At 41.7% G+C, this 24,043-nt stretch overlaps 1 long non-coding RNA gene across 2 annotated transcripts; it reads right to left on the reverse strand.

Annotated features, from left to right (window-relative positions):
* Nucleotides 1-17,584: 17,584 nt before the first annotated feature.
* LOC106674585 (uncharacterized) lies at nucleotides 17,585-18,683 on the reverse strand. Of its 2 annotated transcripts, none has more exons than XR_001341551.4 (3): nucleotides 18,258-18,683; nucleotides 18,114-18,177; nucleotides 17,585-17,811 (listed from the first exon to the last, which is right to left on the reverse strand). It is a non-coding gene; the product is annotated as an uncharacterized LOC106674585 (long non-coding RNA). The 2 variants fall into 2 exon arrangements; XR_013099177.1 differs by having other exon boundaries at nucleotides 18,253-18,683.
* Between the last annotated feature and the right edge of the window lie 5,360 nt (nucleotides 18,684-24,043).

The raw sequence follows: 24,043 nt of genomic DNA on the forward strand, positions 1-24,043 counted from the left end.
TCCGCCATTTCCTGGCCGAAACCGGAAGTGATGTCATTTTCGCGGAAATGTAGTTCTTTACTTGTAGGCCTTAAAAACCTATACTGGTCATGTTTGACCTTTCTGAATAGTTGCTGGGATGCTTAGAACTCAAATTGCACTGCTGGAAATAGTTTATTTTGATGCACATGCTGTTTTCTTTGCAAATTTGCATCATAGGATTGTTTTTTTGTTTTTCCTGCAGTGTATATAAAAATTGGTGTATCTCCAAAATAAAACTATGAAGACACTCAAAATAAATTTCCTGTTGTTGTAAACTATTTTTTGCAACTTTTTCGTATTTAAAGTTTTGAGGGATAAACCTCTTAAATTTCTCCAAGTAGAAATATATGTAAAAAAACAAAAACGATTTTCAATTTTCTTGTAGTTTATTGCACTTTTTTGCAATTAATGTAGTTACTATGGACTTAATGCATACATATTATTAAAATATGGGCTATAACAGTTGTATAGCAACTTGAAATGCTCCCACAAATGGCACTACAGCATGTAAAAAAAATAATATAAGCTCTGGCGGACTTGGTTCTATAGTAGGTCTTAAAGGGTTAAATAAATATCGTCAAATAATCGAGATCTCAATTTCAGTGAAAATAATCGTGATTATCATTTTTGCCATAATCAAGCAGCCCTACGTAGAAGCGCCGTAACCAGCAGGAGCAGTATCTGCTCTTTTGTACAGAGAGGAAGGGGATGAGCACCCTCAGAGCCCTACAGAATGTCCTCCATCAGGTCACTAATGCGAAAGTCTCTGACCGGACAATCAGAAACAAATTTCACGAGGGTTGCCTGAAGGCCCTACATCTTGTGGTGGGCCTTATGCTCACTGCTTGGGACCATGGAGCCCAACCAGAATATAAAATTGGCGGGTCCACTGCCACGCTTTGCTTTTCAGAGATGAGAACAGGTTAACCCTGAGCACATGTTACAGACATGAAAGGGTCTGGAGAAGCCGTGGCGAACACTATGTTGCTTGTAACATTCTTCTACACGATCAAATTCCAGCAGTTCTCTCCTTTCCGTGTCTGTCATAATGAGATCCTCTATCCACAGCTTCTCTTCGGACACTTTACGCATGAAGGTGAGTAAAGCGCACAATAATAATTAAACAACAGACGAGTAATAGTTTTGAGCTAAGCTTGCAATACCGCATGCGGTGCAACAGTCTGGCTATGACCGAAAAGATGCTCCAGCTTTTTTTTTCACCAACAGGAATCAGTCCAACAGCCTGTAGGTGTGTGATTTGGTATGAGGCTCAGGTGTGTGATCAGCAGGGTGGAGACCTCAGGCACACTCTGCCACTGGAACACAAAATCCCACACATCCACAGAAAGGCTCTCACACCAGTAGAAGAGGGACAAAGTATAAGGCACAATTTTTATTTGAAGGACTAGGGTCTCAGGTTTGCAATGTACTTTCTACGGCTTTATTTACATTTGGCGAATGGTTTGCAAACAGAGATGGGCAGGTGGAGTTGGCCGTCCGACTGCGGTCTGGAGTGTGGGGCCTCCCTGCTGCTACGGAGTCGGGGTGGTCTGCCTCTCCCCACCGCAGGGAAAAGGGTAACACCACCTGGGTCTGGGTGCAGTTCCCCCCTCCAGGGGCAAGGGTACCTAGACCCGGTTTGTAGAGTACGCTTGGGGAGTGTGATCATGTGTACAGCGTCTCTTTATGTCTGTCTCCACGTTGGTTGAGTGTGGAGTGAGTGCATATGAGAGCATGAGGGGGGGAATGGATGTTTGTGTCTGTGTGTGCCTGTATGTCTGTGTCTATATGTCAGGTTGGGTATCAGACGCCACCTCTCTGGGGACACTTCAGGCCCTCCAAGGTTTGGAGGCCTATCTCCACCTACCACCACTTCCCCTGCCGGTGGCGGACTCCCTCAGGTGTCGGTGCGTTGGTGGTTCTTTGTGTCTGGGGGTGGGCGTCCAGGTACACACCGGCTCACTCCTTGGCGGCCGCTTATCGGGGCCTGGAGCCTGGGGCTCGCTCGGGCCCCTTCGGGGGTGGGGTCACTCAGGCACAGCTGGCGGCCGGCGGAGCTCACGGGTGCGTCACTGCAACTCCCCCTGGCTTCTGCTCCGCGGCTGCTGAGTGAACCCTCATCTGGGACTCTCCTCAGCTCTTACTGGAACAGTGGCGCGGCTGCCCCTCTGTTGGTCTTCCATGGTTTCTTGTGTTCTGGGGGCCTCTGGATGTCTGGAGTTTTGATCTCCTCCATACCTGCGTCACACCCTGGAGGACGGGGCTGTGGCCCCCTCACACTCCCTAGCAGATCGTTACATGGAGAAACCTTTGGAATACAAGCGCGCTGATCCACACAGGTATACACACGGGTGTTCACTGCTCGTAGACCCAAATTACACCTTTCTTGGCTGCTACTTCGAAGCACATCTGTCCTGCGTGCTGCACAACAACATTGAATATTTAGTATTTACTGCTGTTTACACTTAGCTAGATTAATGCGATGGTGTTGTGTTTAGTATGTTGCTTTGTTTCTTTTTTCTTTTTTTTTGTCTTTTTTTGCTTGTTTTCTATTCTTCTCTCAACAGGTGATCCAGGAGATTTTTATTTTTTTTCTCCCCCCCTTTCTCACTGTCCCTCTCCCCTTCTGTTTTTCCTTTCCTTCCTCTTTCTTTCTCCCTTTCCTATCTCTCACTCATGTCTGTCCCGTCTGTAACATCTGGAAATAAAATATAATAAATAATAAAAACAAAGATCGACCAAATGGACCAATACGGCAATGCCACGATGATCCATTTGGCAAAGTAAATCCATTGGGTATCCTTGTTGGTCTTCAGACAACAATTCTGATGGCTAAAGAACCAAATGGGACAGGCGAGAAAAAAAAAAAAAAAAAAAAAAAGAGATGGGCAGTAACGCGTTACTGTAATCCGATTACTTTTTCAAGTAACGAGTAAAGTAAGGGATTACTATTGCAAAAATGGTAATTAGATTACCGTTACTTTCACGTAGGTTCGCTGCGTTACTGCGTTACTAAAACCGTGATTTTGTTGTGAGAATGTCTCATGACAGTGACGTAAGCGAGTGCGACATTGGTGACAACAGCTGTGTGCAGATCAACAATGGATCATATATCGAGTGCGGGAGAGAGTATGAGCGTCCAGTGTTTAAAGCGTGGAAGTACTGACCTTACTTTGAGTTTGATTCCATAAAAAGTGACAAAAACATTAGTGTCCGTTGTGCGTGGGAAGAAAACTTCTTTTTACAGCGAAAAAAACCCCTAAACTTCCAAGCAAGCACCGAGTGCGCAACGACGTAATGGGAAATTCACAGAGAAACTCACAGAGAAACTCCGACCGCTGCGGCACACCTGCACCAGGGTAAACCTCCGCCTACCCTACTCCTGCTTTACAGGTGAAAATAGAGCAACAGGACCACTAGTCTTTGACTTTATTTATTTTCTGCCGTGTTTTACTTGCATCTATTTGAAAGACTGAGTGTAAACACAAAAAAAAATAATTATGTGCTGGAATGTGCAGAAAATAGGTTTAAATATTAAACAAATTTCTTCCAGTCAGAGAATGTTGCATATAATTAAATTTTTCCTTGATGCATAAAGTTAAAAGATTAAAACTAATAAAACAAGTTTTAAAAAAGAGACTTTTCCATTTGATTACATTTTGTATGATGGATTATGCAGAAAAAGTAGAATTGGGCTGAAAGATCTATCGCTTTATCACCTATTCAGGTTGTAAATCGTGTTTTTAAAAAGTAACTAAGTAACTACGTAATTAATTACTTTTGAAAATAAGTAATCAGTAAAGTAACGGGATTACTTTTTGGGGGAAGTAATCAGTAATTAGTAACTGATTACTTTTTTCAAGTAACTTGACCAACACTGTTTGCAAATGTGGCAGACACTTTGATTAACACGTAAAACACTACCATAGAAATCTGCTAGCAACTAAAGCAATCACATGGAGGTTTTCAGTACAGAATCATATATAGTACCTCTTTGTGGCTAATTATACACCAGAAACCACTTGCCAGCCATTGCCGAATACACACCAGAACTGTTTATAAATACTTTATAATCATGATTTGCTGATTTGTAATGTCAAATGAAAAAAAGTGCCATCTGCAACAGAAAGTTTGTGCCTGGTTGTTCTGTTGATGTGGCCCAGAAACAATGCAGTGTTAGAGAAGGGCCTGGTTTCTCTGAACAAAAATTATCAAAGTTTAGAAAGTCAGGAAAATATGCTGAGGATACAGATGAAGAAAACAAAAGAGGCTGACACAGAGACAAAAGTACAGATGCTATTAAAGGTTTACAAAGACAGACGGAATGAAACATCCCAGAAATGAGAATTTAATGAAGACATTTGGCACTTGTCATTTTTATCCATCTGCATCTCACTGTACCATTTCTATTTATCTCTTTTATTCCCTTAACCAAGTTTACACAAAAATATTACAACATAAAAGGATGCGTTCACTTAAAATACACTCAGCACTGTTAAATTATTCACAAACACAATGCAAAGTCGAAATAATTACTCCAGCAATCACTGACAGACTGACGCAGTACAAACAGCAATAAACCTGTTAGTGCTTCTACCTTGTAAACAGACACAGTACACATGCATACAAAGCACACATATACATGTGCATTTCTGGATGTGCATTAGTCTACACACAGAGCAAACCATTTTACACAAGCTTGCATAAATTTGCAAGACACAGACAAATAAACATGTGAGATGTAGGAGAGAGCAGGGGGACATTTTCAGTTTAATAGCTATCAAGGTAAATTAGTTCAAAGTTTATTTCTTTAAATTATTGTCAAAAGTGAGATAATGAAACTACATCACCCACACACAGAAGTATACACTATGTACAGAAGGACAATTTTCATTTATCAGCCTCAGTGTTTGGTAAGGGAATAGGAGCCTGTTTAAATGAAAACCACCCCACAGAGAAGCAGTGGCAGAGCAATTTTTCACACACAGGTGTACATAAGCACAGGCACTGCACACACTGTATGTCTATGTAGACGCTCAATGAAAACATGCACTGCAAATAAATGATCAAAAAGGTGTTCAATTGCTAACAAAGGTAACACAAATGTGCATAAAATGTCTCCTGAAAAGAAAGAAAGAAAGAAAGAAAGAAAGAAAGAAAGAAAGAAAGAAAGAAAGAAAGAAAGAAAGAAAACTTCAAACTAAAATAAGAAAGTTCATTTTTTTTCTTTCTACATTTCATATATATATATATATATATATATATATATATATATATATATATATATATATATATATATAGCTATAATGCTTTTGATTTCTTTTTCTCAATCTTTAATGAATGCCAAGTTATTTTTTTATCTCAAAAAGATAAATTAAAATCAAGTGGAGCAGCATGTGATAATAGGCACTCGGTGTATTGAGTGTGTTATTGACGGTGTGAAAACAAAGCCTAAGGCTCATTATTTCCCTTTCAGTGACTAGTAATGTTACATTAATAAATCTGTTTGCTTTACTTACGGCTGCTCTGCCAAAGAATGTTTCATTGTCCGCTGTGCAAATTGTACTGGTACGTGGAACTGATCATATTTACTTCCAAATGTCTGTGAGTGCTGTCACAGTGCTGTTCAATTATATTCTGCATGTATTGGGGTGTATGTGTGTTTGTGAGAAAGGGAGCATTGTCTGTCCTGCCATGTCATGGCCAGAGGAAGTATTAACCAACTGGTAGTTACATCTTCATCAATTTCAGTCTTTTCTTTGTGCAAAAGAGAATTACTAGCTAAGTAGACTAGATGTTTACAGTTCAGAGAATTCAGTGTTGTAAAATAGAACCCACAAACTATTTGCTGAACAAGAGTCACTAATGTTTCTAAATCGGCATATTCAAAGTGAGGTTTTGCTAGTGTAACGATCACTGGACAAGATAGAATCAGGTTTTACTGCTAGCTTTAGCGAGAGTTTCTGTTGCAAACTAAACATTTTAAACTATCAATTTAGAGCAGGGGTGTCCAACTCTAGGCCTCGAGGGCCAGTGTCCTGCAGATTTTAGATGTGTCCTTGATCCAGCACTGCAGATTTAGGTGTTCCTGTGCCTCACTTGTGTTCCTTCTTGTCATCCTTGTCTCCAAGTTCGTGTGTTTCCTGTTTTACTTTGGAGAGTGTCGCATCCTGTGTTCAGTGTTTTGAGTTTTGCTTCCTCGTTGTCTCATCTTGTTTGATTAGTCTCAGCTGTGTTCCCTGCCTGTCTATCATTTCCTCATTTCCTTGTGTGTGTGTGTATCTATATATAATGTGTGTTTCCCTCTGTTCTTTGTCGGATCGTCTGCGTTACCTCTGTTTGTCATCCCGGTGTTTTCATTCAGCAGTTCCTCCTCAGTGTTTCATGTCTCAGGCTCCTCGTTCCCGATTGTCAGGTTTTGCTATGTTTTCAATGTTGCACTTGTTCCTTTGTTTAGCTAAACTCCAGTTTAGGTTTTCCTTCATGTTTTCAGTTCCCTGTTTGCCTTTTACTTTGTAGTGTTTTCTCCAGCCAATAATAAAGGCTCGTCTTTTGTTAAACAGTCACCTCCACTACATTTTGCCTGCGCTTGGGTCCGCGTTCTGTCATTTCTATACATTGGAAAATGGTGACAATTTCAGTTTTGATGACTATAATAAAATACGGAACCTGTATGCCACGCTAAACTGTGCAATGCAATGGTTGGAAATGCTTCTCCTTAGCAAGCATCTGATTGCAGTTTGTATAAGAAGCAACCAGTTTTCCAGGTTTGGGTCAGTCATTGCCAAAACTGCTTCCTTGAATAAATCTTCCCCTTTAATAGTGCCATGTGTGGCTTGCAGTTGCAGAGACATAAGTTGTTGTTTTTGGGGGTTTTTTATAAAAAGCCAACACAAGTATAGTTAGTTGAGCAGCATTTGTATGTCTAATTGTTTAGTGCAGGTGAAAGAGGAAAAAGTTGAAAATCTTGCTATGTTGCTGAAGGGTTTTCTGTTCTTGTTTGATGGTTTGTTTGTTTTTCCACATGCTGTATCATATCTGAAGAAGCTCTCCAACAGTTCTAGTTTTTCTGCAATAGGCTGAAATTTTCTTTAAATAACATTGCCCTTGTCAGAGGCCATTCAGGCTGTGCGCTCTTTACCCAAACTCTGTCAACAAGCATTAACATATTCAAGAGCAGCTCAAAATTGACCACATCCCCACAAGAGGACAGTGCCTTGGCCTTTAATTCTTCAACAACAACAAATAATTGTTGTCAAATAAGAAGAATTTATTTTAGAAATTTAAATATTACTACTTTACTTTTCATTTCTTGACACCAATAATGTAGGTCAGCGATGCCATGTTGCACATTTGTGTCTATTTGCATAACTCTTTGGGCACACTGAGAGAAGCATTATGGGAATTCAGCCAATGCAGTGGCTATGGAGGCATATTTGTGTCTTCTAAAGAGCCAACAGCAATTCACCAGATGTGACTATGCATACATCGAAGCTGATTGGCTGAATAATTGGACGTTTTTTGTTTTTATTTTGCCCACAGGGAACCATACATAGCAACAACATGTATATGTGGTCTGCAAAGCTCTGCGTAACACCTGAGGACTACAAATGCAGGACAACGAAACTAAGTTTTGCCTGGAGATTTCACATACACGCACGCGCACACACACGCACACACCATGCTCGATAATATCCATTTTTTGGTGTGCTTTTTTTTTTTAAATTCCATTTAAAGAGCACTTAGATTGCACATGCTATGTAGTTCTCTACAGGGACATTTAAATGCCAGATCAATTGTTAATGTAATTAATTACAACAACAAGCATTACAGCTTTAATTAGTGTGTTTGTTTAAACAAACATGCTGTTTTGTTGTTTGGGTGCTTTCATAAAGCCTTTCCATTTAATATTAATCTCTTGTATAAATAATGTGACCTCCAAAACATTAAAACACATTTGGAATTTGAACATCCCAAAGGTGCTCTACTGGATTGCAATCTAGTGACTGTGGGGCCATTTAAGTGCAGTAAACTCAGTTTCATCGTCAAGAAACCAGTCTGAGATATCAGCTTTGTGACATGACACATTATCCTGCTAAAAGCAGGCAACTTGGGTACGCTGTGGTCACAAAGGGTTGGACATGGTCAGCATGCTTTCATGCTGTTTACACCAAACCCTACATCCCATCCCAAAATCTGAACATTCTAGAACAGGTGTGGGCAATCTCAGTCCACGAGGGCCGGTGTCCCTGCAGGTTTTAGATCTCACCTTGGGTCAACACACCTGAATCACATGATTAGTTCGTTACCAGGCCTCTGGAGAACTTCAGGACATGTTGAGGAGCTAATTTAGCCATTTAAATCAGCTGTTTTGGTTCGAGGACACATCTAAAACCTGCAGGGACGCCGGCCCTCGTGGACTGAGATTGCCCACCCCTGTTCTAGCAGATATCAAGACTCCAGACATCAGGCAACAGTAATCGAGTCTTCTCTTATCCAACTTTGGCTGATTGGATATTTGTGTTAATGAGCAGCTGAAAAAGTATACCTAATGAAGTGACTGCTGAGCGTATGTTTGACAGGGTGTACACTGGTTGTCAATGGTTTGGGGCAGTTTTTACACCTTGGCTCATTTGATGAGAGACATGAATAATAGTGGATCAATGACCCTCTTGAGGGAAAACACCCACTAGGGTTTAAACCTAGGAATCTCCACCATCAGTTTCAGAGCTGAAAAGGCCTCTCAGATGAGAGGTGAAACATCGTCATGAAACTTAAATAAGTCTATTAGCTTTCTTTCCAAGCTCCTTAGACAGATGTCTAATTAACCAAATAGAGAGCTGACACTGCAGTTAAAAAGTTTGAGTTCCACTGATTTTCCTGCTGCTGAAAAAATTTGGTAAAATATCTTAGTGACTGGCTCCCAAAGATGGGATTACTATGTTGTATGTTTTGGTCATGCAACATGGATCTTGTAAGCCTTTTATCTGCAAAAGCCAGAAGCAGACTTACATTTCATTTGATCTAATTCACTACGTGAACATTCATTTTTCTTTCTTTGGAGTTTTGAACCTTTCTCCTATCAGTGAGTGACGCAAACGTAAAGTAGATTTTTTTCCATGTAATGTAAAAATTGTTAATTAAATCTGCATGTTTAAATAACAAACGTAAATGCTTGACTTTAATATCGATATCAGACTGCTTTTTGTGTGTCATAATATTATCTGATTTAAAATTCAAAAAAACAATAATCAGATGTAGTGGCCACATACACCTTAAGAAGATGGGAATTACAGGGAAGGTTGTATGGAATTGGCCTTGATAAGACTCTGGCGCCTGATATCTGAGTTTGTGTTGCCACCTCATGGTCAGCAGTGGAAATCAACATGACAAGGCAAATGTGTCACTGGCATTTGGGTAACTAAAATGAGGGCATAAAATTGGCTTAGAACACTCTGTAATGAACACTCTCATAAACCCAATTACTTTAGGAGCCAGCCTGAGAATGCAGGGAAGCACTGCTATTTTTCTAGGTTGGTTTAAAAAAAAGTGCAAACACTGGATTTATTTTTTATTTTATTTTTTTTTGTACATGTACATGATCGAATTCCAGATAAATCCATTGAGCAGCCCCGGAAGAGTTCTACTGCCAAAAACAAGAATGCAACTATTTTCTCTTTCAATTCCAGTTAAACAGTTGTGATTCTGAGGTATTACAACAACATTAAGCTGTACACAAATACTTACTGAGCCAACTGTAAATTTTTAGTAGCAGTGTAAATCTTTTTTTTATAGCAATTCCAAAATGTAGAGATGAACACAGAGTATCGAGTACAGTCTTTGGATTGTACTTGAGTTAGGTTTAGTAGAACTGAAGAGCAGCTTAGCAGAGCTTCACTGTTTGCTGTTCTCATCAAATACACTAAGGATGTAAGCACATATGAAAACTCTCTGATGAATATTGTGCCATAATTCAAAAAGAAATTGAGGGGCGCAAGATGGCTTATCTCGTTACGAGTTCATTCTCAGTGTCATTGCTTGGTTGCATGTTGTTAGATCAAGCTTTTTCCTACTCGGCTATGATTAGCTTGGCTTTTGTGGGCATAATCATGCTCTTCCATGTCTTCTACGAAGGGAACCTTTTTCTCCTTTTACCACGTCAGTCTTTTCCTCAGACTGATATGACTAAAATGTTTTTAGTGTGACACTCAGAATACACACTTCAGAGTGAAGTATAAATGTTTGAGTAGAGAAAAACGGATCAATAAACACATTGTTGAGTAGAGGGAGACTTTGAAGTCCCTGCTATCATCGACTTCCACAAAGAAAGAAAGAAAGAAGAATCGCAGAATCGAAGACTTATTAGACACTATTTTTAGTTACATCAAGTTTAAAAAGCAGCTGCATAGCTTTGCTAGCTAGCTATAACCGTTACGATGATTGGCTCACACAAGTGCTAATATCATAACTTTACTTTCTAATTTAATAAGTTTAGCTTCACTTTTTACTCTGTGCCAAAAACGAGATTGTTAATATGATGATTAACCTGGAGAACATTTTTTCCCCTCAATTATACAAAATGAACTTGGATAAGGACATTTCTTGTGCAAATGTCAATCATACAGACCTACTATTGGAGAACATTTGAAGCCTAAAATTTGCATAACATTAACAGAAGTTCCACTTTTAAAACTTTCCTCGTACTGCTTAGGCGTGCACATTTTCAACATATACCTTCACTAAATCCAGTCAATTCTTTGTCTGCCTGCCTTATTAATATCAACAGTGAAGACTGACTTCAATTGCTGCAAATCAAAAGACATCCACCGATACTTCCTGGGTTTTTCAAAGCTCTATGCTGCTGAAGCACAAACAAAATCATTGGTTTAATTCCACCAATGTGCTCCCTTCTGCATCAGGAGAAGTCCCTTCCTCGTATGAATGTTTTTTTGAGCTAAAACTCCAACATGCCTTTTTAAAGATTAGGCTTCCAGAGCTACATATAATAAATAGACAGTCTCTGCCTTTTACCTCAAAGGTGGGACAGATAAAGGCCCTGCAGTTCAGTTAGGTAAAAAAAAAAAAGCACACACAAACACACACAGCGAGAAAAGTGGATGGATAGACCACCTAAGTGGGTTTAGACTCTCAGGTACTGCGTGTCCTTTGAGTCCTTAATTATTGCACAAACTTGCAATTTGTTACCCTAAAGGAACATCAGGCTCACCAAGCTATTATCCTGGTGCATGTGATGTGCTGCGGTGTGACTTTGACTCTTATAGTGATGTTTTTGCCATTCTATCTCCTGCAGGTTCAGTCTCTGTTGTGACAGTTTCACGGGTAAAGTGTTGACGTAGATAATAAAATCTTAAAAGAACCCTTTTAAATGTTCATTCTGTGCTTTCTGATGAGTTTCTTTTATCCCTGAACAGACATGTCATTTAAAAGCCAAGCAAAAACTAAATGAGTAAAGATCTCACAGGAATATTCTGGAAAAATTTGCACTTCAAATGTACATTTTGTCAGGTGGTCTGTGATTTGGTCCGAGCTGTCAGCACTAAGACGAACAGAGTGTTTGATTTCATACTTCTGACAAAAGGATAGCAGCTCAGCTGTAAACAGAGGAATGCTGGACATTATTCAAAAGGGGCAAAATGAAAGGAGGAAAAAAACGGTTTGTATTCTAATCGAGGAATACTGCTTTTTTTCAGGAGTAGTAGAGTTAGTACCAGCCTGCTGTTTTATGTTCTGTTTTAATCAAACAGCGTGTCTGAAATGATTGACAGACTGGCTTTTGCCCCACACATCGGTGCATAAACAAGCTGGCAACTGACAAGGTCTTCATGTGGTTGCAGCATGAGTGTGATCAGTGTAAGCTACGTGCGATGTAATATTTATGATCTCAAGTCTCTCAGATCCTCTTCCTTTGTCATGTGGGAAAGCTTCTGTGATTGCAATCAGTTCTCTAAAAACGTCCAGAACTTACTTAAAACATCCTCATTCAAACTCTTTTTTTTTTTTTCACTTTTCATAACAAAACAGTGATAGCAACTTTCACGGGCCCACACAAACAAACATGCATAACACAAGCAGACTTTCCTGTGTATCACATCTGCTGTCAGGCTACAGTCCTCGATGGTTTAGGCTCATGGCAGGTTGTTTAGCAAGAAGTGTCCCTCCATTTGTGTGTGCGCATGTGTTCTCCATGTGAATATCTTCCTGCCTGCTATGAATAATTAGTTTTGCCTTCATGTTTGTGTGCGCCTCTATTTGCGTGGGAGTGTTGGCACAAACACTCTTTCTCATTTCTTTATATAGAAGCACATCAAGCTGGCAGCTGGATATTTTGTCACAGGCTGGGTCTCTGACCCAGCACTCTGAGTTTTCTTTGTATTTTTCGATATGTTATTAGTTTGTGTTAATTCCTATTTGCCTTTAGTTTAGGCAGTTATTGTTCCTGGGTTTTCTATGTTTTGGGGTTTTCTATTTATTTCATCACGTATTAGGTCTGTTAAGTTGTGTTGTCATTTCCTGTTTTATTCTGACAATGTCATGTGTTCTTTGGTCATTGTATTTAGTTTCACTCCTCCTGGTCCTGTCATTAGATTCATGTCAGTCAGCTGTTTCCTCATGTGTCTCCACTTCCCCTGATCACCTCATGTGTGTATTTAAGCCTTTTGTTTTCTTCATGCCATTGTCAGTTCGTCTGTTTATTCTCACCAGAGTCATAGTCATAGCCTGTTTATTTTTCCACCTCGGTCATAGTTATAGTTTTTGGTCTTAGTACCTTTAGTGTTTTGTTTCTTAGTGTTTTGTCAGTTCAGTGTTTTGTTTCTTAGTGTTTTGCCTGTTTGCTTTGGTCTCTTGGTTCATTTCCTGCCGTCATCGCAATAAAGGTTCACTTTTCTGTTAATCATTACTATTCCTCGTCATCATCTGCTTTTGGGTCCTGTTTCCGCACACATCGGCGCACCCCGCCGTGACAGAACGAACTGACCAGTCATGGACCCAGCGGATTCTGCTCTCACCGAGTGTCTGGAGGAGACTGCTCGGATCCAAGCGATCCTCGACCGCTTCTTTACAGCGCCCGATTTGAAGAGCAAGCTAGTAATGATCAACGCTGCTGAAGCTATTATGGAGAGGGATCCCCGCCTTCTCCAGCTCCCGGACTCACCTGCCATCGTTGATGCCTTTACGAGGATAAAGGAGATGCTGCAGGCCCAGGGACTGTCGAGTCAGGAAATGGCTTCCAGCACCCACCAGTCACAACAACCCCACAATCAGTCATCTCCATTGCTGCCTCCGGAACCTGAGTGTGTTCATGTCGGTTCGCTGAGATTCGCCGCAGCGTCACCACCTCTCAGCTCACCAGTTTCCACGCCCTCATCACAGTCTCGCCATACTCCTGTCACAGTTCAGCGCGAGGAAGCGCCGCACACCATAGACTTGGACGACGACGAGCGCCAGTCTATATTCTGCGCTCTCTTGGAGGAGGAGCTCCGGTGGAAGCCGTGGCTCATTCCGGAGCACGAGCACTCTTTCCGGGGAACTCGACTGGCTCTCGGGGGACCTCGGAGTTACCAGGGACTTCCACCCATCGCTCCGCCGTCATCCACTCCTAAGAAAAAGCGGCGTGCGCGCCACCGACGCTCCGTATCACAAACGCAAGTGAGTGATTACATTTTGGCTCCTCATGTTTTCTCTCAGGAAGTTGTTGAAATTGACACTACTTTTCCGGTTAATGAGCCCGGCTATACAGAGACTGTTTGCCCTGGAAAAGCTAGCCATCAGGCTCAGCTAAGCTGCTGTGGTACTGCTATCCAGGCCGGTCTGGAGCCAGAGACGGAGGTACAGCTGGTGCGGCCAATTTCAGTGTCAGCCGGAGGGCCCGGGGAGCCCGTCCGGCCTCATGTTTTGTCTGCTGGAGGTTCAGGAGAACCCAGCCAGCTTCATGTTTCATTTGCTGGAGGTTCAGGAGAACCCAGCCAGCTTCATGTTCTGTCTGCTGGAGGTTCAGGAGAACCCAGCCAGCTTCATGTTTCGTCTGCTGGAGGTTCAGGAGAACCCAGCCAGCTTCATGCTTCGTCTGCTGGAGGTTCAGGAGAACCCAGCCAGCTTCATGCTTCATCTGCTGGAGGTTCAGGAGAACCCAGCCAGCCTCATGTTTCGTTTGCTGGAGGTTCAGGAGAACCCAGCCAGCTTCATGCTTCGTCTGCTGGAGGTTCAGAAGAATCCAGCCAGCTTCATGCTTCATTTGCTGGAGGTTCAGGAGAACCCAGCCAGCTTCATGTCTCGTCTGCTGGAGGTTCGGGAGAACCCAGCCAGCTTCATGTCTCGTCTGCTGGAGGTTCGGGAGAACCCAGCCAGCTTCATGTTTCGTCTGCTGAAGGTTCAGGAGAACCACATCAGCCTCGCCATGTCCAGCCTCACGCCACGTCTGCTGGCGGGCCCGAGGAGCCCGTCCAGCCTCACGCCACGTCTGCTGGCGGGCCCGAGGAGCCCGTCCAGCCTCACGCCACGTCTGCTGGCGGGCCCGAGGAGCCCGTTCAGCCTCATGCTTCGTCAGCTGGAGGGCCTGAGGAGCCCGTCTGGCCACCTTCTGCTTCACCACCTGTGGCTGCCTCACTATCACCTGGTTCTGCCTCTGCTACGCCAGGACCAGCTCCAGCCTGTGCTTCGTCAGCCGCAGCTCCAGCCTGTGCTTCGTCAGCCGCAGCCTCAGAGCCTTCGTCCTCGCCTGGTCCGGCTTCAGCCTCAGAGTCTTCGTCCTCGCCTGGTCCGGCTTCTGCATCAGCTGCTCCTGCTCCACCTGGTCCGGCTCCGGCTTCAGCCTCAGAGTCTTCGTCCTCGCCTGGTCCGGCCTCGGCTTCAGCCTCAGAGTCTTCGTCCTCGCCTGGTCCGTCCTCGTCAGAGTCTTCGTCCTCGCCTGGTCCGTCCTCGTCAGAGTCTTCGGCCTCGCCTGGTCCGTCCTCGTCAGAGTCTTCAGCCTCGCCTGGTCCGGCCTCTGCCTGTGCTTCTGCTACGCCTGGTCCGGCCTCTGCCTGTGCTTCTGCTACGCCTGGTCCGGCCTCAGCCTCTGCTTTAGCGTCACCTGGTCCTGTGCCCTCCAAGCCTCGGCCGGTACGCCTGACACTTGGCCGCCGCCGCCGCCTTCCGCACGGCCGGCCACCTGAACTGTTTCTACGCCGTTGCCGTCCGCACGGTCGGCCGCCTGAACTGTTTCTACGCCGTTGCCGTCCGCACGGTCGGCCGCCTGAACTGTTTCTACGCCGTTGCCGTCCACACGGTCGGCCCCCTGAACGGTTTCCATGTCGCCACCATTGCCGTCCGCACGGTCGGCCCCCTGAACGGTTTCCATGTCGCCACCTTTGCCGTCCGCACGGTCGGCCCCCTGAACGGTTTCCATGTCGCCACCATTGCCGTCCGCACGGACGGCCCCCGGAACTGTTCGACCATGGACTTCTGTGCCGTCGGCCTCCGGGCCGGCCCCCTGATCACATGAACTATGATTTTCTGGACCGTCACCCTCCGGGTCGGCCCCCTGAGGAGTCATGAACTGTTCCCTGCGCTCCTGTGATTTTGATGGACATTTTGTTTTTTTGTTTTTTTGGCCTTGTTTCTGGCCCTCCGTCCTGGACCCCCACCGCCCGCCCTTGGTGGGTTGTTTTTGGTTTTGTTTTTCGAGGTTTTAGGGCGTCTGGAATCCGCCCTTAAGGGGGGGGCTCTGTCACAGGCTGGGTCTCTGACCCAGCACTCTGAGTTTTCTTTGTATTTTTCGATATGTTATTAGTTTGTGTTAATTCCTATTTGCCTTTAGTTTAGGCAGTTATTGTTCCTGGGTTTTCTATGTTTTGGGGTTTTCTATTTATTTCATCACGTATTAGGTCTGTTAAGTTGTGTTGTCATTTCCTGTTTTATTCTGACAATGTCATGTGTTCTTTGGTCATTGTATTTAGTTTCACTCCTCCTGGTCCTGTCATTAGATTCATGTCAGTCAGCTGTTTCCTCATGTGTCTCCACTTCCCCTGATCACCTCATGTGTGTATTTAAGCCTTTTGTTTTCTTCATGCCATTGTCAGTTCGTCTGTTTATTCTCACCAGAGTCATAGTCATAGCCTGTTTATTTTTCCACCTCGGTCATAGTTATAGTTTTTGGTCTTAGTACCTTTAGTGTTTTGTTTCTTAGTGTTTTGTCAGTTCAGTGTTTTGTTTCTTAGTGTTTTGCCTGTTTGCTTTGGTCTCTTGGTTCATTTCCTGCCGTCATCGCAATAAAGGTTCACTTTTCTGTTAATCATTACTATTCCTCGTCATCATCTGCTTTTGGGTCCTGTTTCCGCACACATCGGCGCACCCCGCCGTGACATATTTTGAAGGAAGTCTCTGAGGTTCTGATTTAGGAAAAGTAGGGATAGACTGAAATATGTGCATGTCTGTGTGTGTGTGTGTGTGTGTGTGTGTGTGTGTGTGTGTGTGTGTGTGTGTGTGCTTGAGCCCTCATAACACTACACAGGTGCAACCATTCACTTGCACACACCACTCTATAATTTGCTCTCTCCCTTGACAGTGTAAAACCACTCCACTTCAAGTTCCACTTAACCACCTTTTGCATCTCTATAGTAATTTAAAAGTTAATTGCCACTGTAATCAATTATTGGTTGTCATTCCACTACACGGTGAGTGTACCAGAAATACATCCCCACTCTCCTGTCTCAGGGCAAGAACGTGTCTTTGGAGTGGTGTCTTTATTGAGATAAATGATCCTGTACTAACTATTTAGACACATTATCAAATCCAGGACACAGGAACAATTCTAACACTGGCCCTGAGCCACGCTCAACTCGACCCTGCAAATGTCACCTTGATCAACCCATCTTGGATGAATATGATACACAATCAGATTCTAACAGAGCAAGGGCTTTTGAGGGGATGTATATTATTTTGTAATGTATTTAGGAAAGGACACTGTAACCTTACTAACTGTTAATGGAAACTCAAAGATTTATACAAATCTGGACTTCTCTGAGAACCCATTCTGGCTTATTAACCATCAAAACATAAAAGATGATTTTGGTAGACTTACACAACATGCTGATGTAACACAGAAAGGGGAATTGTTGAAAAGAATATATCAATGGGCCAATAGGCTCGACTATAGGAGCACAGGGGTGTGTTCAAATGAGACACAGAGACAAGAATGTAACTCAAAAGAACCAGCCAACTTTAGTGACATAAACCATAAGGTTGACAAGCACAGGTTAAAGACACTTTACAATGGTAGAAAGGAAACTTACAAAAATTAAAAGAAAAGTAAAACACAAACTACTAAAGCAATGACTTGGCCAAGTGTCATTTTTGGTTTTCAATGTTCGGGTTTCAATGCTCGGGTGCACCCTAGTAACCTGACTCCTTAACTCTTATAGAAACAGATTACACAAATCCAATGTACATTCAAATGAAAATCTCACACTCTTTTCACATGTGGAGAATGCTCTACACAACAGCTCATTATTTAAAGTCCCAAATAAAAAATGTCCAAGGGGTAAAGTCCAAAAAATTCCTAGGGTGTGAAAGAAAATAGGGATGAAAGAATGTCAGTCAGTGGTCTTATGTATAACCAGCTGTGCGTGAAAGTGTGAGTGATACAGTCCTACCACACCGCAAGGTGCAGCAGATCATCAAGTGGAAAAGAAGCGAATCTCAGTCTCTCTAAGTCCAGGTGGGAAGGCTCGCCATCTATTTCACCGGAGGAATCCACCTCAGGAACAATTCAGCATACAAAAAAAACCTGACCTGTCAACAGACAGGATCAGAAGAGCAATTCAAATATTAATTATGCTGTTCTAGCTATAATTCACAACTTAGGATTTTGTTTAAATCACATTCAACATAAATTTGCAATAAAAATACTCAATTTTGCAAAAATAAAACATCTCTCTTACACAAACTATGCATTAAACCAAGTAAAGTCAGTGCATATGCATATATGTCGCATATGCGACAATTATTAATCAAACAATTGAGATTAATTCAGTTTCTCAACGATAAAATGTGAAACAGACATGAACTAACTGAGACATACAACATGTGCTCACCGATCTCAGCGCATCACGGCCGAAGACAATGGCATAGTGTCTCTCGGTCGGAAAATGCAGGGCTCTAAATAACGTAACAGGACATGTTTTCTCTTTAATAACCGTAATACGACATGAAGGAAAAATAAACAAGTGTTACCTTACTTCTGGAAGCAGATTGAGATTAACTTCCAGGCAGTTGATAGCAACCAGAGCTAACAAAGGCTAACAGTTTAGCTCCACGCGGTACTTTTTAAAGTCACCAGAAAAATGCAGCATTTGCCTGCTTACTCACTGTGGCTACTTTTAACATGAAAGGTAGCTGATAACCAGTGAACTTATGTGCAACACAGTTGGTTGCAACTTATATCTAATACTTTTTTCCAGCTCAAAAGCTTCAGTCTCTCCTTTCTCCTGCCAGCACGCGACTACCTCCACACATAGCAGCAAACACAGAGCACGTAGGTGGGACATACAGCGGCAGACTGCTCTCCCATTGGTCAAAACATACTGGGACCTGTGCATTTCGATTGGTTGGGCAGGCTGTCCATCTCTCCTCATATCAGTCCTTAAAGTGGTACCCCCATTTTATGTGGGTTACACTGAACATTACACACAGTACACATGACACACACACACACACACACACACACACACACACACACACACACACACACACACACCTGTTAGCACTTTAGCATTTAACAAAAATTTTGCCTGTTTACATATCAATCTGACCAACAACAACATTAACAATATTATGGTACTTCAATATTCACTTTGTTTTAGCTCACTTTGGGCTCTTTGCATTCCTGGGAACTATAAAAAGTGTTGGAGCAAACAGCAACAACATCATATTAATCAACTACTTCAGCAACTGAGACTATAACTGCTTTGCTAATATTGATAGCTGTAATTAAGGCTTTCGATTCTTTGTTAAATTACTTTTTTTGCAATTTTTATGTGGTTAACTGTTATACTAGGACCATAAAAAACATAAATTGTTTTCATTGTATTTTACCATTGCTTCTCAGATTCTGTCCTGCTGCATTTTCCCTTTTTCCACCATCCTGACTGTTGTGAAAGCATTCATTAGGCAGCAACCACCAGGCAGTCATAGAGAACCAGACATGCTTTGAACAAGTGGGTATTTTTCACTATGAATGTTTTGCATGTGACGTTTTATATTTTACAGTATTTTGTTACAACTTTGTATCACATGTACAGTGAGTTTTTTCATTAATTGAAACTATGTATCGATTGAGTAGTTTGTATTGCTTTAGTTTAACTTTCCCATATAACGATTTTTTGCTAAGTCTCGATTTCAAGATATGTTTCTATATATACAAAAATACAACTATATATAATTTTGTGCTTATGAAAAACTTTGCTGGAAACTGTGAATCCAAGTGACAATTGTTAATAACACCAATACAATGAGCTGAAAGTACTCTGTACAGTTTAGAATGACAATGAGAATAAAAATAAGAAACTTTATTTATTGCAAATTTCAAAAACAAAGTTTTTCACAAGAAATGATAGGAAACAAACAGCAACTAAGAGGAGAAGGTATGGAAATACAGTCAGCACAAGATGAGTAAACGTGAGGAATAAAGACTATTTTAATTAAAAAGACAGATAAAAGCAAGTATAAAATAATTAAAATAAACTAAAAATGATCACTAGGAGAAGCTCATAGGACAATAAAAATAACAACATTGAAATAGATCAAGATGGATGCAATGAAAAAGCCGTCTTGTAAAAATGCGTCTTTAAGAGGGATTTAGAAAATGAAAGTGAGCTTTCCGATATTTGTTTATTTGTTTATTTATAAGGAACCCCATTACCTTCCACAACAGTGGTTGCTAGTCTTCCTGGGGCCCAAACCATCAAATACACCCCCCCCCCAATTTTTTTGCACATGTCGAGGAGCGTGTCAGGCTACATTTCACTGTGTGTTATACTTGTATAACTATGCGTGTGACAAATAAAGAACCTTGACCTTGACCTTGATAAAATGTTACACAATGAGTTGGATGCAAAATATCCACATAATTTGGCTCTTACTTCCACAATAAGGTTTTACAATTCTGAATATGATCTCCTCGGGGAAATTATTCCAAAGAATGAATGTCCTAACTGTATTTTGCTGATTTAGCAAAATACTGGTTAAATAAAACAGTCATTGTATAAATTGAATAAATTGGATGGTTACAATCAAGTCTGTAAAATATGACCATGTCGAAGGTCTAGAGTGTTGAGTATAGTAAGGCTAACAGCCCTGTAGTTTAGCTCAATAATGGCCTTGAAATGGTATCCTATTAAAAGTAGTGGAGGAGTACAAAGCAGGAAGAATTGAGAAAAGGATCCAATAAGCTGGAAAAGGTGGAGGTATGGGGATAACATATATTAGGAGGAGAAGTAGAGGACAACAAATGAGGAGTTTAGGGACGGGCATGGGAGAGTGTGAAGAAAGACAAGGTGTCTGAAGGGAAGAATAGAGGGAGCAAATGACAGTTGAGAGATTGGGGTTTAAAGAGGAAAATGGATAAGGAAGAGGAGTCAGGGGGAGAAGTAAGGTGTCTGGGGATGCAGGAGTTCATTACAGAAGATTGTAGATGCCTGCGCTCTATGGCAATTATCTAGATGTAGTGTAAAGGAGGGGAGGTGGAGTTTGCTGTGCAGGGGCTTGGCAGGTAACTGATGCTGTTGTTCTCCATGGTGCACCCCACCAACGTGTGTGTGTGTGTGTGTGTGTGTGTGTGTGTGTGTGTGTGTGTGTGTGTGTGTGTGTGTGTGTGTGTGTGTGTGTGTGTGCACTAACAGCACTGTAGTCAGGACTAATTGCCTAAAGTAGATGTAATGTTGGGAAAAAGAAGGAGTAAGGAACAAGAAGCTGCAAGTGTGAATGTGTGTTTTCCATTAGTCTCTTATAAGCCCTATATGGGATAACAATATCAGAAAAATAACATCTTCATATTTTCTAACAGAAACTTTTTGATCAATTTATACACTTCTTGATGCAGCATGTTTGTAAAACAAAGTTGCACAAAGCAAAGGACAAAAAATCCCTAAGTCTAAATTTACACCTAAATTAACTTAAATCCATTGCTGAGAAAATGTGCAAGAATCAGTTGAAAGTATAGCAAATATGAGCCACTCCTGTTTTCTTCATATTTTAATAGGAAAAATGAAAAATAGGTCCAGCAATTAATTTTTAAAATGTGCAAGTGTACATGGAAATACAGAATAAAAGGCAAGAAGAGAGTTCCTAAAGTTCTACAGTTCTGATTTTGAAAGTAAGTATTTAGTATGACCACCTTTATTCTTCAACTCAGCCTGAACTCTCTTGGGCAAGCTTTCTTGTAATCTCTGTAAGCAGTCTTCAGGAATAGATCTCCAGGCTTCTTGAAGGACATTCAAAGCTCTTCTTTGGATCTTGGCTGCCTTTTGTTCTGTTCTCTGTGGAGATGATCCCACATTGATTCAACAATGTTGAGATCTGTGGGAAGTAAGTCCAGGAGTAATGGCGTTCCAATGGGTGTTTTTCTCTCCAAGTATGCTATTACTGTATTGGCAATGTGTTTGGGATTGTTCATAATTAAAATGAAGATGCTGCCAATGAGACACTTCCTAGATGGAACTGCACGGGGGATCAAAACCAGATTTTTCTGTGTTTGTATTTCCTTCTATTTAAATAATCAATTATCTCCTACAGATATTTATTAGCCCTGGAAGTTCTTCCTTTGTCCTCCACCCATCCAGTTTTATCAAACAATTTAAAGACAAACTGCACACAGTGCTAAGATATGCCAAGTTTTGGAATCACCTTGCTGGTGCAAAAATACAATTTTATGCTTGTCAAACTGGATATGAAAGTGTATTTTTTGTAGACTACCCCAAAGAAATGGGAACAAATCATATTTTTGGAATATGCTGCTAGAAACAAAGAGCATAGAGATACAATTTAAAATTGGCTCTCTGCTAAGTTGTCTGATGAACCTTGGTTCATCCCTTAAGTTAGGTCCCTTGTTGTCCTTAAATGATTAATGGAAAGGGGTGCAAATAAGTGGTCCGCAGGTGCGCATTCGCTGTGAAAATAAAAGACACGCACCAGATAAGAAGTTGCAACGCACGTTTGCGTACATAAGATTTTCTGGGGGCGGACAGACATTTGTTTAGAACTCTTAAAGATGTCGAAGAAGAAAGCTCCTTTAAGCAATTACTTTGGTGTTTCTCCACCTCCAAAGAAATGTCAGAAGGAGTCCGGACCACAAAAGAAGCGCATATTCTCGGAAAAGTAGTTGCAGGAGGTGAGCTGGCTTCAAAGAAATGATGAACGCACAGAGATGTGGTGCAGAATATGGCGTGAAAATCACACCCTAGCGGACAAAAATAGTGCCTTTTATATGTAAGCAAACGCGCGTTGCAACTTCTTATCGGGTGCGCGTCTTTTATTTTGGCAGCGAATGCGCACCTGCGGACCACTTATTTGCACCCCTGTTAGTTAATGGATCAGAGAGAAGAAAAACTTCTGAAAATGCTGAGCTACAAATACTAGACTGAAAATAAATGAAAAAGCAGCCAATGACATTCAGAAAGCACCGAGAACTACTGCTCAGGACCACCTATATCAAACTCTTTTCTGTTTGTGGGACACATGCAGATGAATTTTATCAGAGTAGGCTAGATCAGTAAAACTCGTGCATAATATTCTTTCAGTGCAAGGCTGGACTGGGACAAAAAATTGGCCCGGGCATTTTGACTAGAGACCAGGATAAAGATTGACAATGTGACGTCATTCAGGTGTAAAACCGCAAAGGATTCTGGGAACTTGTGGCAAGAGGTACTAGCGCACGCAGGCTTTCAATTGAACTCAGTTACACAGCGATAAAAAGAAACACAAAAAATGGCAAGAAGCTGTTGTATTATTAACTGCAATAGCCGGTCGCATGGCAGCCACGGGAAGCCGACGGGTAAAGAGATCGTTGTTTTTTTTATCGGATTATGTCGTTGAAGAGAAATTTTTTAAGCCATGTTTCCGAAGTAAGAGCCGACGGATGGTCTGGATATACCAAATATAACGTCCCAGAACACTCCAGCTCACATGTTAGTCTGCTCCAAGCATTCCCACAAAGGTCAGAGTTTTGTAGTAGTTAATGCGTCATTTTTCTTAACATAATTAGTGATATAGGTTACAAACAAGTCTGGCGCTGAACAGAAATTGTCGGTCTATGCTCCTTTGTTTATTGTGCATAAATAGTGAATTGTCCTGACACAATATTGCGTTTCGCTTGTTATTACCATGGTACATTGACAAAAACATATACTTTTATTCACAGGATAAAACAGGTGTTTTGTATCACTAATTGTCCAGTGCGATTACAGCATACAATATTATTGTCATTGCTACATTTCTGTAATGCTGCCAGAAATTATTTCCATTACTAATTAATTACCGTTGAGCTCAAAGGTTATATTAATAAACGGTTAACCAATGTGTATCTATGACGACGATTTGTGAGACTGGTAAACTTACCTTTGTTCCTACGATGGTCTTTCGTTCTACACGGTGCATTTCAAGGTCCTGTACCCATCCATCGGTAAACTGTACCTGGGCTTGTTGCAGTGACCTGAAGTTACTAAACTTCATGAGTGTATGCACTCACTCCAAGAAGCGTATAATTATAAATCTGAGCGTGGTGAAAGTTGGGCAGCACGCTAACGTCTTTTGTCCACTCTGTGTGCTCGTAAGGGTCTGACCCTTTCACTCCTTTGATTTTTTCCTCGTATCTTTTCTTTGTCTTTTCGTCGAGTCTGTCTTTGTACGGACCGGCATTGTTCTCCTTTTGTTTTGTACATTCCTTTGTTGTGCAGCAAATAAAAAACAAGAAGGTATTGGAACCGGAGAATGAACGTTTTGCGGTGCCGCAAATGCTTGCATTTGATGC

This window comes from Maylandia zebra, linkage group LG6 (genome assembly GCF_041146795.1).
Source record: "Maylandia zebra isolate NMK-2024a linkage group LG6, Mzebra_GT3a, whole genome shotgun sequence".
NCBI classification, from domain to species: Eukaryota; Metazoa; Chordata; class Actinopteri; order Cichliformes; family Cichlidae; genus Maylandia; species Maylandia zebra.